Raw genomic sequence first — 14,106 nt, 5'->3', positions numbered from 1 at the left:
CCCTTTCACATGTTCTGCAGTGAGCTCCTTTCCTACTGTATTGGGGCCCCCCAGGGTGGCAGAAAACAAGAGATATATGTCACCAGCATACCAAGAAAATATAAGGGTCCAAAGCAGTGGGAGAACTATCGGGGTTGCAAAGGTTGTCTTGCCACCGGGTCCTGGTGTTCTGCCACTGTGGGGTTTCCCAGCCCCCTCTTGCTGTCCTGCCCCTGCTATTGACAGTGCTGGTCTGGCATCTCTTGGAGTTTACAGGCTGGTTCTCCTGTCCTAAGGAGTTTTTTCAGTAACAGAGTCCTGGTGGAGTCCTTCCTGCAACTCGCACTTCTCCCTGCCAATGAGGATGCAGGGGAAGAAGCAGATCGGGCGGCCGTGGTTGTGTGAGTGCTCGCATTATGCAGTGTCAGCGAGCAGAGGGAGGGGGGTAGAATCACCCACAGGAGCTGACTGGGGAAGCTCTCCCTCTCAATAGAGACTGTGTTACTCCAGCGGCGGCCCGAGTAAGATGCGGCGCATCCGATATGAATGCAAACAAAAAGACATTGCCTTTTTGTAAAAAAAAAAATAATAATAATTTTCTTTTTTTGGGGGGGCATATGGTGGGGCACAGCAAAATGTTGGAGGGGTCAGGGTCCCCTCTGCCCCCCCTAGGGATGCCATTGTCCGGAGCTGTGATTGGCCGGAGCCGCGATGATGTCACTCCCGCGCATGCGCGCAGTAACGGCACACTCACTGAAGCAATGGCACATACGTGCCATTACTTCAGTTTGTGTCAGTGCGCATGTGCCGATGACATCAGCACATGCAAATACAGGGGATATCTCCTAAACCGTGCAGGTTGAGGAGACATTCAGGGTAGCTACAGATAAGCCTTATTATAGGCTTACCTCTACCACAAAGTGGTCTGTAAGGGTTTACAACCACTTGAAATGGACTGTAGAGTGTTTCTGAAAATTGCAAAACGCACTAAAAAACACATTGGTGTGAACCTAGGGTCAGGGCCAGTTCACACTGGAGTGAGAGGCTCTTTACAGATGCTATGCAGGTGCTATTTTTAGTGCTATAGCACCTGTAAAGCACCTCCAGTGTGAAAGCAGCCTAAGATATAAAAGATCTTGCACTTCCTGAAAACCACCACCCCAAAACTATTTAAAAAGAAGAAAAGAGAAAAAAACAAAAAAAAAACAAAATCAACCAAGCTCAATAATGTATTATTATTATTATTATTATACAGTATTTATATAGCGCCAACAGTTTACGTAGCGCTTTACAACTTGAGGGTAGACAGTACAAGTACAATACAATTTGATACAGTAGGAATCAGAGGGCCCTGCTCCTTAGAGCTTACAATCTAAGAGGGGAGGTCAAGAGATACAAGAGGTAATAACTGTGGGTGATGTGCTGATTGAGAAGATAAATGTACAGTTGTTAGGTGGGGGCCAGATAGGCTTCTCTGAAGAGATGAGTTTTCAGGGATCGTCTGAAAGTGGATAAAGTAGGAGAAAAACGGACGGATTGGGGTAGAGCATTCCAGAGGATGGGGGAGGCTCTGGAGAAGTCCTGAAGGCGAGCATGGGATGAGGTGACAAGGGAGTTTGAGAGCAGGAGGTCTTGGGAGGAGCGAAGAGAACGATTAGGTTGGTAGTTTGTGACTAGGTTAGAGATGTAGCTAGGGGCCAAGTTGTGGATGGCTTTGTAAGTTATAGTTAGTATCTTGAATTTAATTCGGTGACTGAGTGGCAGCCAATGGAGGGATTGGCAGAGGGGTGTAGCAGATGCTGAGCGGTTTGTGTGGTGGATGAGCCTGGCCGCAGCGTTCATGATGGACTGAAGTGGGGATAGCCTATTTAGAGGTAAACCAATGAGGAGGGAGTTGCAGTAGTCAAGGCGGGAGATGACCAGGGAGTGGATTAGAAGCTTTGTGGTGTCAATGGTTAGGAAGGGGCGTATCTTGGAGATGTTGCGAAGACAGAGGCGGCAAGCTTTGGATAGTGATAGAATGTGGGGTCGAAAGGTTAGTTCAGAGTCCAGGATTACACCTAGGACCTTGGCGTGGGGAGATGGGTTGATAGTTGAGCCGTTGATCTTGACAGGGAGATCAGGGGAAGTGGCACCTGAGGGAGGAAATATCATGAGCTCGGTTTTGGATAGGTTGAGTTTGAGAAAGTGATGTGACATCCAGGCTGATATGTCTGCTAATAAGTAGGTAATGCGTGAGGAGACAGATGGAGAGAGCTGGGGGGTGGAGAGATAGATTTGGGTGTCATCAGCGTAGAGATGATATTTAAAGCCGTGGGAGGCAATCAACTGACCCAAGGAGGTGGTGTAGATTGAGAAAAGGAGAGGTCCGAGAACAGAACCTTGGGGGACCCCAACGGAAAAAGGAAGAGGAGAGGAGGAAGTAGAGTTGTAAGTGACACTGAAGGAGCGGTGGGATAGGTAGGATGAGAACCAGCGAAGAGTGCAGTCACGGAGACCAAAGGAGTGGAGTTTTTCGAGGAGGAGTGGGTGGTCCACTGTGTCAAAGGCAGCAGAGAGATCCAGGAGAAGTAGTACAGAATAGTGTCCATTGGCTTTAGCCATTAGTAGGTCATTTGAGAGTTTAAGGAGAGCAGTTTCCGTGGAGTGTTGAGGGCGAAAACCGGACTGAAGGGGATCAAGAAGTTTATTCATGGTCAGATGGTCACTTAATCGGTTGTAGACCAGTCTTTCAAGAAGTTTGGAGGAGAAGGAGAGTAAGGAGATGGGACGTAAGTTGTTGAGATTGGTGGGATCCAGTGAGGGCTTTTTTAGTATGGGGGTGACTAGTGCATGTTTTAGAGAGTTTGGGAAGATGCCACAAGAGAGGGAGAGGTTGAAAATGTGAGTTAGAGAGCGTAGAATTGAGTCAGAGGGTGAGCGTAGCATTTGCGAGGGAACAGGATCCAGGGGGCAAGTGGTTAGATGAGTGCTAGATAAAAGTTTAGCAACCTCAGTAGTAGTAGCAGGGTTGAATGAGGGAAGTAATGATTGTATCTGTGGACATGGGGTGTTGCATGGGGGAGGTTTTTGCGCATTGGCGATCTCCTCATGAATTGTATCAATCTTAGTTTTGAAGTGATTGGCAATCTCCTGGGCGGTGATTGAGTTGGTGGGTGGAGGCAGTGGAGGACAGAGTAGAGTGTTGAAGGTAGAGAAGAGTTGACGTGGACTGGATGAGAAGGTGTTGATGAGTGTGATAAAGTAGGTCTGTTTGGCAGTGTGAAGGCAGGAGTAGTATTTTAGGAGAGCAGATTTATATTGTGTGAAGTCTTCCTGGGTCTTAGTCTTATGCCACAGGCGCTCAAGAGCGCGGCTACGTTTTCTGAGACTTCTGGTGTCATCTGTTTGCCAGGGTTGTAGCAGTCGGGGCCTAATTCTGCGTGTAGTGAGGGGGGCCAGCTTGTCTAGGGAGGAGGACAGTGAGCTGTTGTAAATGAAAGTAGCTAGGTTGGGGCAGGACAGCAGAAACAAAATTATGTACATTCATTTACTAGATTCAAAAAAAATTTCTACAGGATATATGGTGCTACATTTAGCAAAACAGTTAGCAATTGGTTTTAAGGGCCCTGCTCATAGGAGCTTACAATATAAAATTTGTCTAAACCTTAGAGTGGAAACAGCTTTACTTTCAGTGTATAACGGGCAACACATCACATTTTTATCTGCAAGATTAAAAGGAAACATACTTAGTTATTCTTACAAAGCATTCCAACATAGTATTAAAAAATCCACTTGTTCAAAATTAGGGATGAGCTGAACACCCCCCCTGTTCGGTTCGCACCAGAACATGCGAACAGGAAAAAAGTTTGTTCGAACACGCGAACGCCGTTAAAGTCTATGGGACACGAACATGAATAATCAAAAGTGCTAATTTTAAAGGCTAATATGCAAGTTATTGTCATAAAAAGTTTTTGGGGACCTGGGTCCTGACCCAGGGGACATGGATCAATGCAAAAAAAAGTTTTAAAAACGGCCGTTTTTTCAGGAGCAGTGATTTTAATAATGCTTAAAGTCAAACAATAAAAGTGTAATATCCCTTTAAATTTCGTACCTGGGGGGTGACCGTAGGCTTTAAAATTTGATTTGGCCCACCCTTTGCAGCTAGAACAGCTTCTGGGAGAGCTATAGGAAGGCTGTCTACAAGGTTTAGTGTGTCTATGGGAATGTTTGACCATTGTTCCAGAAGTGCATTTGTGAGGCCTGGCTCGCAGTATCTGCTTTAATTCAGCCAAAAGGTGTTCTATTGGGTTGAGGTCAGGACTCTGTGTAGCCAGTCCAGTTCCTCCACCCCAAACTCACTCCTCCATGTCTTTATGGAACTTGACTGGCCTGGACAGAGACCTCAACACAACAGAACACCTTGGGGATGAATTAGAGCAGAGACTGTAAGCCAGGCCTTCTCGTCCAACATCAGTGCCTGACCTCACAAATGCACTTGAAAGAATGGTCAAACACTCCTATAGACACACTCCTTATCCTTGTGGACAGCCTTCCCAGAAGAGTTGAAGCTGTTATAGCTCGAAAGGGTGGGCCAAATGAATTCTGAACCCTACGGACTAAAACTGGGATGCCATTACAGTTCATGTGCGTTTAAATGCAAGCGTCCCAATACTTAGGCCAATATATTGTATATTGCTTGTGACACTGAGCATGGCTATGGTCTTAGGACTAGTTCCCACCACAGAGATGCAGAGAACATGCATGAGGCTGCATGCTGGCTAAGTGGGTAGCAATTCTGTCTAGCAGCACTGGGGTTGCTGGTTCACTTCCCCAACATGCTAATGCTTGTGTTGAAGTTTATATGTTCTCCCTGTGTGGGTTTCTCACTACAATCCAAAGACATGCTGGCAATTTATTTGTCTCCTGTCGAAATAGTCTCTAATATAAGAAAGTTAGTTTTGGACTTTAGATGGAAGCTCATTGCAGCCAGGGATTGATAATGTTTGTCAGCACTAATCATGCCCAGGGACTTGGACATTTATTGTAGGGTTTACACTGCACAGGTACATATGCTTAGAAAACTGTTGCTTTGTTTATGTGCATGCAAATGGACTGCAATCTTTGGCCTGTAGTTGTACATTTGATGCACATAGCCATCAGGTGCAATCACTTTAGACATACACGAAGAGACAGATGGAAAGATACTGGTGGACGTGTACTTCTATTGGGCATGTGTCAGCGTGCTAACAATACAACCTATCTTATATAAAGGGCTGCAGTAGTGGATGTTCGTTTGGTCTGAGAAGGTCAGGTGTTTTGCTGTGATTTGGAGGGGGAAGAGAAGGAATGATATTGGGCCTATTGACAAACGCCCAACTAGGGATGTTTGCTGAAATTCTTGTGCATTTTTTCAATCAAAAGTGGGTTTATGTGGCCATGCTGTCAATGTTGTGTGTGTGTGTGTGTGTATTGTTCCTGTGTGACCATGCAAACATGGTTTGGGAGCATGTGCTGACCTTCTATTCTTTGATCTCATTGCTTAATTTTGTATACAGAAATGCAGCTTCCAGCAGAACATGGTCACCAATGTATGTATATGTGTGGATTTGTGGGGTGGTGGCAGGTGTTATATTTTGAATAGGGATGAGCTTTGAGTTCGCAAGTTCGCCGAACAGCGAACAATTTGGGGTGTTCGCGGCAAATTCGAATGCCGCGGAACACCCTTTAAAAGTCTATGGGAGAAATCAAAAGTGCTAATTTTAAAGGCTAATATGCAAGTTATTGTCATAAAAAGTGTTTGGGGACCCAGGTCCTGCCCCAGGGGACATGGATCAATGCAAAAAAAAGTTTTAAAAACGGCCGTTTTTTCAGGAGCAGTGATTTTAATAATGCTTAAAGTCAAACAATAAAAGTGTAATATCCCTTTAAATTTCGTACCTGGGGGTGTCTATAGTATGCCTGTAAAGGGGCGTATGTTTCCTGTGTTTAGAACAGTCTGACAGCAAAATGACATTTTGAAGGAAAAAACTCATTTAAAACTACCCGCGGCTATTGCATTGCCGACAATACACATAGAAGTTCATTGATAAAAACGGCATGGGAATTCCCCAAAGGGGAACCCCGAACCAAAATTAAAAAAAAAAAATGATGTGGGAGTCCCCCTAAATTCCATACCAGGCCCTTCAGGTCTGGTATGGATATTAAGGGGAACCCCGGCCAAAATTAAAAAAAAAAATGGTGTGGGGTTCCCCCTAAATTCCATACCAGACCCTTCAGGTCTGGTATGGATTTTAAGGGGAACCCCGCGCCCAAAAAAAAAACGGCATGGGGTCCCCCCAAAAATCCATACCAGACCCTTATCCGAGCACGCAACCTGGCAGGCCGCAGGAAAAGAGGGGGGGACGAGAGTGCGCCCCCCCCTGAACCGTACCAGGCCACATGCCCTCAACATTGGGAGGGTGCTTTGGGGTAGCCCCCCAAAACACCTTGTCCCCATGTTGATGAGGACAAGGGCCTCATCCCCACAACCCTGGCCGGTGGTTGTGGGGGTCTGCGGGCGGGGGGCTTATCGGAATCTGGAAGCCCCCTTTAACAAGGGGACCCCCAGATCCCGGCCCCCCCCTGTGTGAAATGGTAAGGGGGTACAAAAGTACCCCTACCATTTCACTAAAAAACTGTCAAAAATGTTAAACATGACAAGAGACAGTTTTTGACAATTCCTTTATTTAAATACTTCTTCTTTCTTCTATCTTCCTTCATCTTCTGGTTCTTCTGGCTCTTCTGGTTCTTCCTCTGGCGTTCTCGTCCAGCATCTCCTCCGCGGCATCTTCTATCTTCTTCTCCTCGGGCCGCTCCGCACCCATGGCATGGGGGGGAGGCTCCCGCTCTTCTCTTCATCTTCTTCATCTTCTTCTCTTCTTCTCTTCTTCTCTTCTTCTCTTCTTCTCTTCTTCTCTTCTTCATTTTCTTCATTTTCTTCTCCGGGCCGCTCCGCACCCATGCTGGCATGGAGGGAGGCTCCCGCTGTGTGACGGTGCTCCTCGTCTGACAGTTCTTAAATAATGGGGGGCGGGGCCACCCGGTGACCCCGCCCCCTCTGACGCACGGGACATGACGGGACTTCCCTGTGGCATTCCCCGTGACGTCACAGGGAAGTCCTGTCAAGTCACCGTGCGTCAGAGGGGGGCGGGGTCACCGGGTGGCCCCGCCCCCCGTTATTTAAGAACTGTCAGACGAGGAGCGCCGTCACACAGCGGGAGCCTCCCTCCATGCCAGCATGGGTGCGGAGCGGCCCGGAGAAGAAAATGAAGAAGAGAAGAAGATGAAGTAGAAGAGAAGAGCGGGAGCCTCCCCCCATGCCATGGGTGCGGAGCGGCCCGAGGAGAAGAAGATAGAAGACGCCGCGGAGGAGATGCTGGACGAGAACGCCGGAGGAAGAACCAGAAGAGCCAGAAGAACCAGAAGAACCAGAAGATGAAGGAAGATAGAAGAAAGAAGAAGTATTTAAATAAAGGAATTGTCAAAAACTGTCTCTTGTCATTTTTAACATTTTTGACAGTTTTTTAGTGAAATGGTAGGGGTACTTTTGTACCCCCTTACCATTTCACACAGGGGGGGGCCGGGATCTGGGGGTCCCCTTGTTAAAGGGGGCTTCCAGATTCCGATAAGCCCCCCGCCCGCAGACCCCCACAACCACCGGCCAGGGTTGTGGGGATGAGGCCCTTGTCCTCATCAACATGGGGACAAGGTGTTTTGGGGGGCTACCCCAAAGCACCCTCCCAATGTTGAGGGCATGTGGCCTGGTACGGTTCAGGAGGGGGGGGCGCACTCTCGTCCCCCCCTCTTTTCCTGCGGCCTGCCAGGTTGCGTGCTCGGATAAGGGTCTGGTATGGATTTTTGGGGGGACCCCACGCCGTTTTTTTTTTTTTTTTTTTTGGCGCGGGGTTCCCCTTAAAATCCATACCAGACCTGAAGGGCCTGGTATGGAATTTAGGGGGACTCCCACATTTTTTTTTTTTAATTTTGGTTCGGGGTTCCCCTTTGGGGAATTCCCATGCCGTTTTTATCAATGAACTTCTATGTGTATTGTCGGCAATGCAATAGCCGCGGGTAGTTTTAAATGAGTTTTTTCCTTCAAAATGTCATTTTGCTGTCAGACTGTTCTAAACACAGGAAACATGCGCCCCTTTACAGGCATACTATAGACACCTCCCAGGTACGAAATTTAAAGGGATATTACACTTTTATTGTTTGACTTTAAGCATTATTAAAATCACTGCTCCTGAAAAAACGGCCGTTTTTAAAACTTTTTTTTGCATTGATCCATGTCCCCTGGGGCAGGACCTGGGTCCCCAAACACTTTTTATGACAATAACTTGCATATTAGCCTTTAAAATTAGCACTTTTGATTTCTCCCATAGACTTTTAAAGGGTGTTCCGCGGCATTCGAATTTGCCGCGAACACCCCAAATTGTTCGCTGTTCGGCGAACTTGCGAACAGCCAATGTTCGAGTCGAACATGAGTTCGACTCGAACTCGAAGCTCATCCCTATTCAAAATATAACACCTGCCACCACCCCACAAATCCACACATATACATACATTGGTGACCATGTTCTGCTGGAAGCTGCATTTCTGTATACAAAATTAAGCAATGACATCAAAGAATAGAAGGTCAGCACATGCTCCCAAACCATGTTTGCATGGTCACACAGGAACAATACACACACACACACATTGACAGCATGGCCACATAAACCCACTTTTGATTGAAAAAATGCACAAGAATTTCAGCAAACATCCCTAGTTGGGCGTTTGTCAATAGGCCCAATATCATTCCTTCTCTTCCCCCTCCAAATCACAGCAAAACACCTGACCTTCTCAGGCCAAACGAACATCCACTACTGCAGCCCTTTATATAAGATAGGTTGTATTGTTAGCACGCTGACACATGCCCAATAGAAGTACACGTCCACCAGTATCTTTCCATCTGTCTCTTCGTGTATGTCTAAAGTGATTGCACCTGATGGCTATGTGCATCAAATGTACAACTACAGGCCAAAGATTGCAGTCCATTTGCATGCACATAAACAAAGCAACAGTTTTCTAAGCATATGTACCTGTGCAGTGTAAACCCTACAATAAATGTCCAAGTCCCTGGGCATGATTAGTGCTGACAAACATTATCAATCCCTGGCTGCAATGAGCTTCCATCTAAAGTCCAAAACTAACTTTCTTATATTAGAGACTATTTCGACAGGAGACAAATAAATTGCCAGCATGTCTTTGGATTGTAGTGAGAAACCCACACAGGGAGAACATATAAACTTCAACACAAGCATTAGCATGTTGGGGAAGTGAACCAGCAACCCCAGTGCTGCTAGACAGAATTGCTACCCACTTAGCCAGCATGCAGCCTCATGCATGTTCTCTGCATCTCTGTGGTGGGAACTAGTCCTAAGACCATAGCCATGCTCAGTGTCACAAGCAATATACAATATATTGGCCTAAGTATTGGGACGCTTGCATTTAAACGCACATGAACTGTAATGGCATCCCAGTTTTAGTCCGTAGGGTTCAGAATTCATTTGGCCCACCCTTTCGAGCTATAACAGCTTCAACTCTTCTGGGAAGGCTGTCCACAAGGATAAGGAGTGTGTCTATAGGAGTGTTTGACCATTCTTTCAAGTGCATTTGTGAGGTCAGGCACTGATGTTGGACGAGAAGGCCTGGCTTACAGTCTCTGCTCTAATTCATCCCCAAGGTGTTCTGTTGTGTTGAGGTCTCTGTCCAGGCCAGTCAAGTTCCATAAAGACATGGAGGAGTGAGTTTGGGGTGGAGGAACTGGACTGGCTACACAGAGTCCTGACCTCAACCCAATAGAACACCTTTTGGCTGAATTAAAGCAGATACTGCGAGCCAGGCCTCACAAATGCACTTCTGGAACAATGGTCAAACATTCCCATAGACACACTAAACCTTGTAGACAGCCTTCCTATAGCTCTCCCAGAAGCTGTTCTAGCTGCAAAGGGTGGGCCAAATCAAATTTTAAACCCTACGAACTAAGATTGGGCTGCCATTAAAGTTCATGTGTGTGTAAAGGCAGGTGTCACAATACTTTTGACTAGATAGTGTTTCTGGCAAAATTTACAATGGTGGAGGAACCCTTCTACACATAAATACTACATTTAGACATAGTTTTAGGACCTGGGAGATGAGACAACTTCTCTACACAGAGCGGCATATTTGGGAATCGAACCCAGACACTCAGGGATGCTAAGCAGAAGCCACAGAGCTGCCACATGTGAAAAACTCCTAGACATAAATACTCATAAATACTGCATTTCTTAGGACATACAGGTGATGGAATTACATTACTCAAGAGTTATTCTTCTTGATATATTCTGTGATATTTGTTGTTTTTTGTGGGTCCGTGTAGAATAGTGATATTACCCTCAAATTTTTGGGAATTACATTTTGATTTCTGATGTTGGTACACATATCACATTTTTGGGCTCAAATGTTGATTATTTGGAAATAATAAAAAGCACAAAAAATTGTGACATTTTAAATTTGCATCAGCAATGGTATTGTTTGTGCTTTGTAAAGACACCTGTGTGAGTTAAAGATTGTTGTGAGATGGAGAGTAACAAGTGAAAGTGATAGAGAAAAATATATTCTACCAAAACATCAAAGTATTCCACATTCTAGCATTCTTAAAAACAAAATATTTGAAGTAGAAGCAACAATGTTGCAAAGGAAAATGTATTTCAGAGAAAGATACATTTCATCTCAACATTAAAAGGATTTATTTGGAGAAGTTACAATTGTTTCATTAGAATCAATGGCTAAAACTTGCATTTGAGTATAATAGCGCAGATTTTCACTTCCAAAAAATGCTCTTTAACTCAGCGCTCATTTTCATATTTACTATAGCACCTTGTAAAAAAGACACTAAAATGAGAGCTAAAATGAGAGCTAAAATGAAAGCTATTTGCAGATCTGAGCATGCTCAGTTGTGTTGGCACCTAGTTGTACAAAAATGGGGAATTTATTTCTTCTCAGACTTTTAAAGATATTTCAGTGTAGAAATCACTTTTTCACACAGTTTAAAAGCAGATTATCTTTAAATAATATATTGCATATTTCAGTACTATTTAGGCAATTATATTATGCTCTAAACAATATTTCCATCCTCCATCCTCCAGGTTTTAGCAGAGTAATGTCCTGTACACACGGTCGGATTTTCCAATGGAAAATGTGCGATCGGAGCTTGTTGTCGGAAATTCCAACCGTGTGTGGGCTCCATCGGACGCGCAAAGTGCCACGCATGCTCAGAATAAATTCCGAGACCGAACTGCTCGGTCTGGTAAAATTAGCATTCGCAATGGATATAGCACTTTCGTCAGGCTGCAATGTTTTCAATTGTTTAATGCAGCACACTCTGTTCTTCTTTATAATGCTAGAAGAATGAAGTAGTTTTGCTGCTCATATTCACATAGAGTTCTCACAAACTTCGTACTTTATTATTTATCGTGATTTCATCAATATATTTTGAGTTGTCACATCTGACTAAAAAATTTTCATTTTCTGATTTTATTTTTTTTTTGTTTGTATTTATTTTAAGCCTGATCTTGTTTTTTTTTTTTTTAAACTACAAAATAGTTTTGGGTGTATTTTGTGTGTCAAGTTACCACAACACCATTATTATCTTGTATTATTTAATCTCAAGTAGATTGTTTGGTGTTGGTGTCTCTTGTTAATTTCACATTGTATTTTTGAAATGTACCTGCCTCCTCACAAACAAACTGTCCTTTTTGAAGGAAAACACACATAGCCGAGTATAATTGAAACAAAAATTCCTTTATTAAGGGCTCATAACCAAACAAAGAGGAATGCAGAAACAGCAGAAATTGGCAAAGCCTTAGCAAAGCCAGGGCACACATCAATTATTTTACTGCAAAATTGGTGGCCTGAGGAGTCCATATATAAGGGAGTACAATCCGGTGCAGAAGTCAAAGGGATCATAAACAGCAGCAGATGACATGTATGTCCCCAGGCTGTGGTTATACAAGAGCCTGCATCTTTTGTCATACCAGACTGAACCCTGGCCATCACTCTCTGGTCTTCCTTACACGCTTCCTTCCAGGCTGTGGCTCTGGTGTTGGAGGTGTGGCAGGAGGAGGAGTAGGACCTGGAGGAGGAGGAGGACCATGGGTGAGCTCACAAATGTGGCTTTCGCATGTGAGTTGGCCCCTCAACCCCTTATGTAGAGCTTCTAAAATGACAAACTCACATAAGAGGCGTTGGCCCTCCTCCATTTGCAGCATTTTGCAGGCTGTTAGGTCAGCAAAATCCTCTTCCACACTGTGGGGTGTTCTGAGGGCCTTAGTAGCCTTCCAAAATAGGCCAATTGCTGCCTCCTCCAGGTTACTCCCCTTCCTGCCACTTTTTCTTTGAAGGCGGAGGGGAGGGACCTGGGTATTGGGCAGCCTGCTTGGCCCAGTCACCTCCTGGCCGAGACTTCCCTGTGTATGAAAAAGGGACATCATTTTAGTTTTTGGCTCATCAATCACAATCAGAAATTAGGAATACAAACTAACATAGATTTAACATCATTAATTGGACAACCAGAAATATTTAGAAGAATTTTATACCTGGCTCAAGCTGGGCTCCTCCACATGTTGCTGCCTGGAAGGCCCAGGTTTGGCGTCAGAAGCCTCAGCTGGGGGGGGGGGAGTGTGGAAGGAAGATTGGAGAGTGCTGGCCTGGGTTCAGTATGGCCTGCCAGAAAATGCAGCCTTTCATATTACCACAGCCTGGGGACATAAATGTCATCTGCAGCTCCTGATCTCTGGGAATCCTGGACCTTCTAGCGCTCCCTTAGATAAGTGCTCCTCATGTCACCAATTAGGGCCTTCAAATAGGGGATGTCTGCCGTGGGGATCACCGGCTTCACAAATTGCAGCAAATTATCCAGTGCTGCCTTCCTCTTTGTTTGGTTCTTTTAATCAGGGTGGTTTACCTGCCACAGACAGGGCAGCTCCCTGAACATATCTATGAATAGGCTGATAAACTCCTGATCCTTCAAGATATCCATTTTCTCTGTAAGACACAACACAAGACAAACCCTAATGTCAGGCTAACGTCTCCTAATCTTGTCACAATACAGGCCTCAATCTAGAAGCAGTATAGGCCCAATTTTAAATCTTACCTCCGTTATCACAATCGGTGCCTCCGATACTCCTTCCTCCGCTCACAGATCGTACGTACTGCGCATGCGTGTTACGCTTTATAAACACTGCGCATGCGTGAAACTCCGCCCACCCCTGAAGTTCTTTCTAATCTATTCCCCACCCCTTCTCGTTCCGCGCAGTGGGGGAAGAGCACATGGCGGAGACACAACAGGTGCGTGCTAATTACAGCAACGAGGAGGAGGAAAGCCCGGAGCCAGAAACATCCCGATCCCAGTGGAGATGATTTAAGGCATCAAATATGTCCTTTGGGGAGATGTTGGAGATGGTGGACATCCTGAAGAGGGCCGACTATGACGGGAAGTATGGACCTTACCCCAACCCCAATGTCAGAAAGGCCAAGATCGTGGCGAAAGTTGTGAAGAGTCTGCAGGAGAATTTTGGGGTACGACGATCCAAGGATCAACTCAAGAAGTGGTGGTTGGACTTCAAATTAAGGGAGCACAATCAGTATAGAAGGATCAGGAGAGTGCTGCAAAAAAGTGAGTAGTTGTCCTGTGTTCCTATTCTTTATTTTTATTACGTTCATGCTGCTCCATGTGCTTTTCTGAACTGTTGTACAGTTTAAAATGGCAACTTTCATGTTCATGGGCACATTATTCGTTCATATGAAACATTGTTCGTTCGGCATAGAAAACACCATGTTTTGTCCATATGTATTTCAATACATTTTTGCTAGACTACTTCTCTTAAAATAATTTTGGTGTCTAGATGGGTTTGGAACTAGAATGTAATGCAAACAAGATTCTGTATAAGGAGAGGACACTCAGCAGCTGTTTACACATCTGGACGCTGTAGCACTAGTGTGGGACAAAAGAACACCCTTTTTATTAGAGGGCCCACACAGGTGCTCCAGTGTATACTATAGGGGTGTCTCCATCTGTGAAGCTTG

This window comes from Aquarana catesbeiana, linkage group LG12 (assembly GCF_042186555.1).
Source record: "Aquarana catesbeiana isolate 2022-GZ linkage group LG12, ASM4218655v1, whole genome shotgun sequence".
In the NCBI taxonomy this organism is placed as follows: Eukaryota; Metazoa; Chordata; class Amphibia; order Anura; family Ranidae; genus Aquarana; species Aquarana catesbeiana.
The sequence above is the reverse complement of the archived record's forward strand: the minus strand, read 5'-3'. Positions refer to the sequence as shown.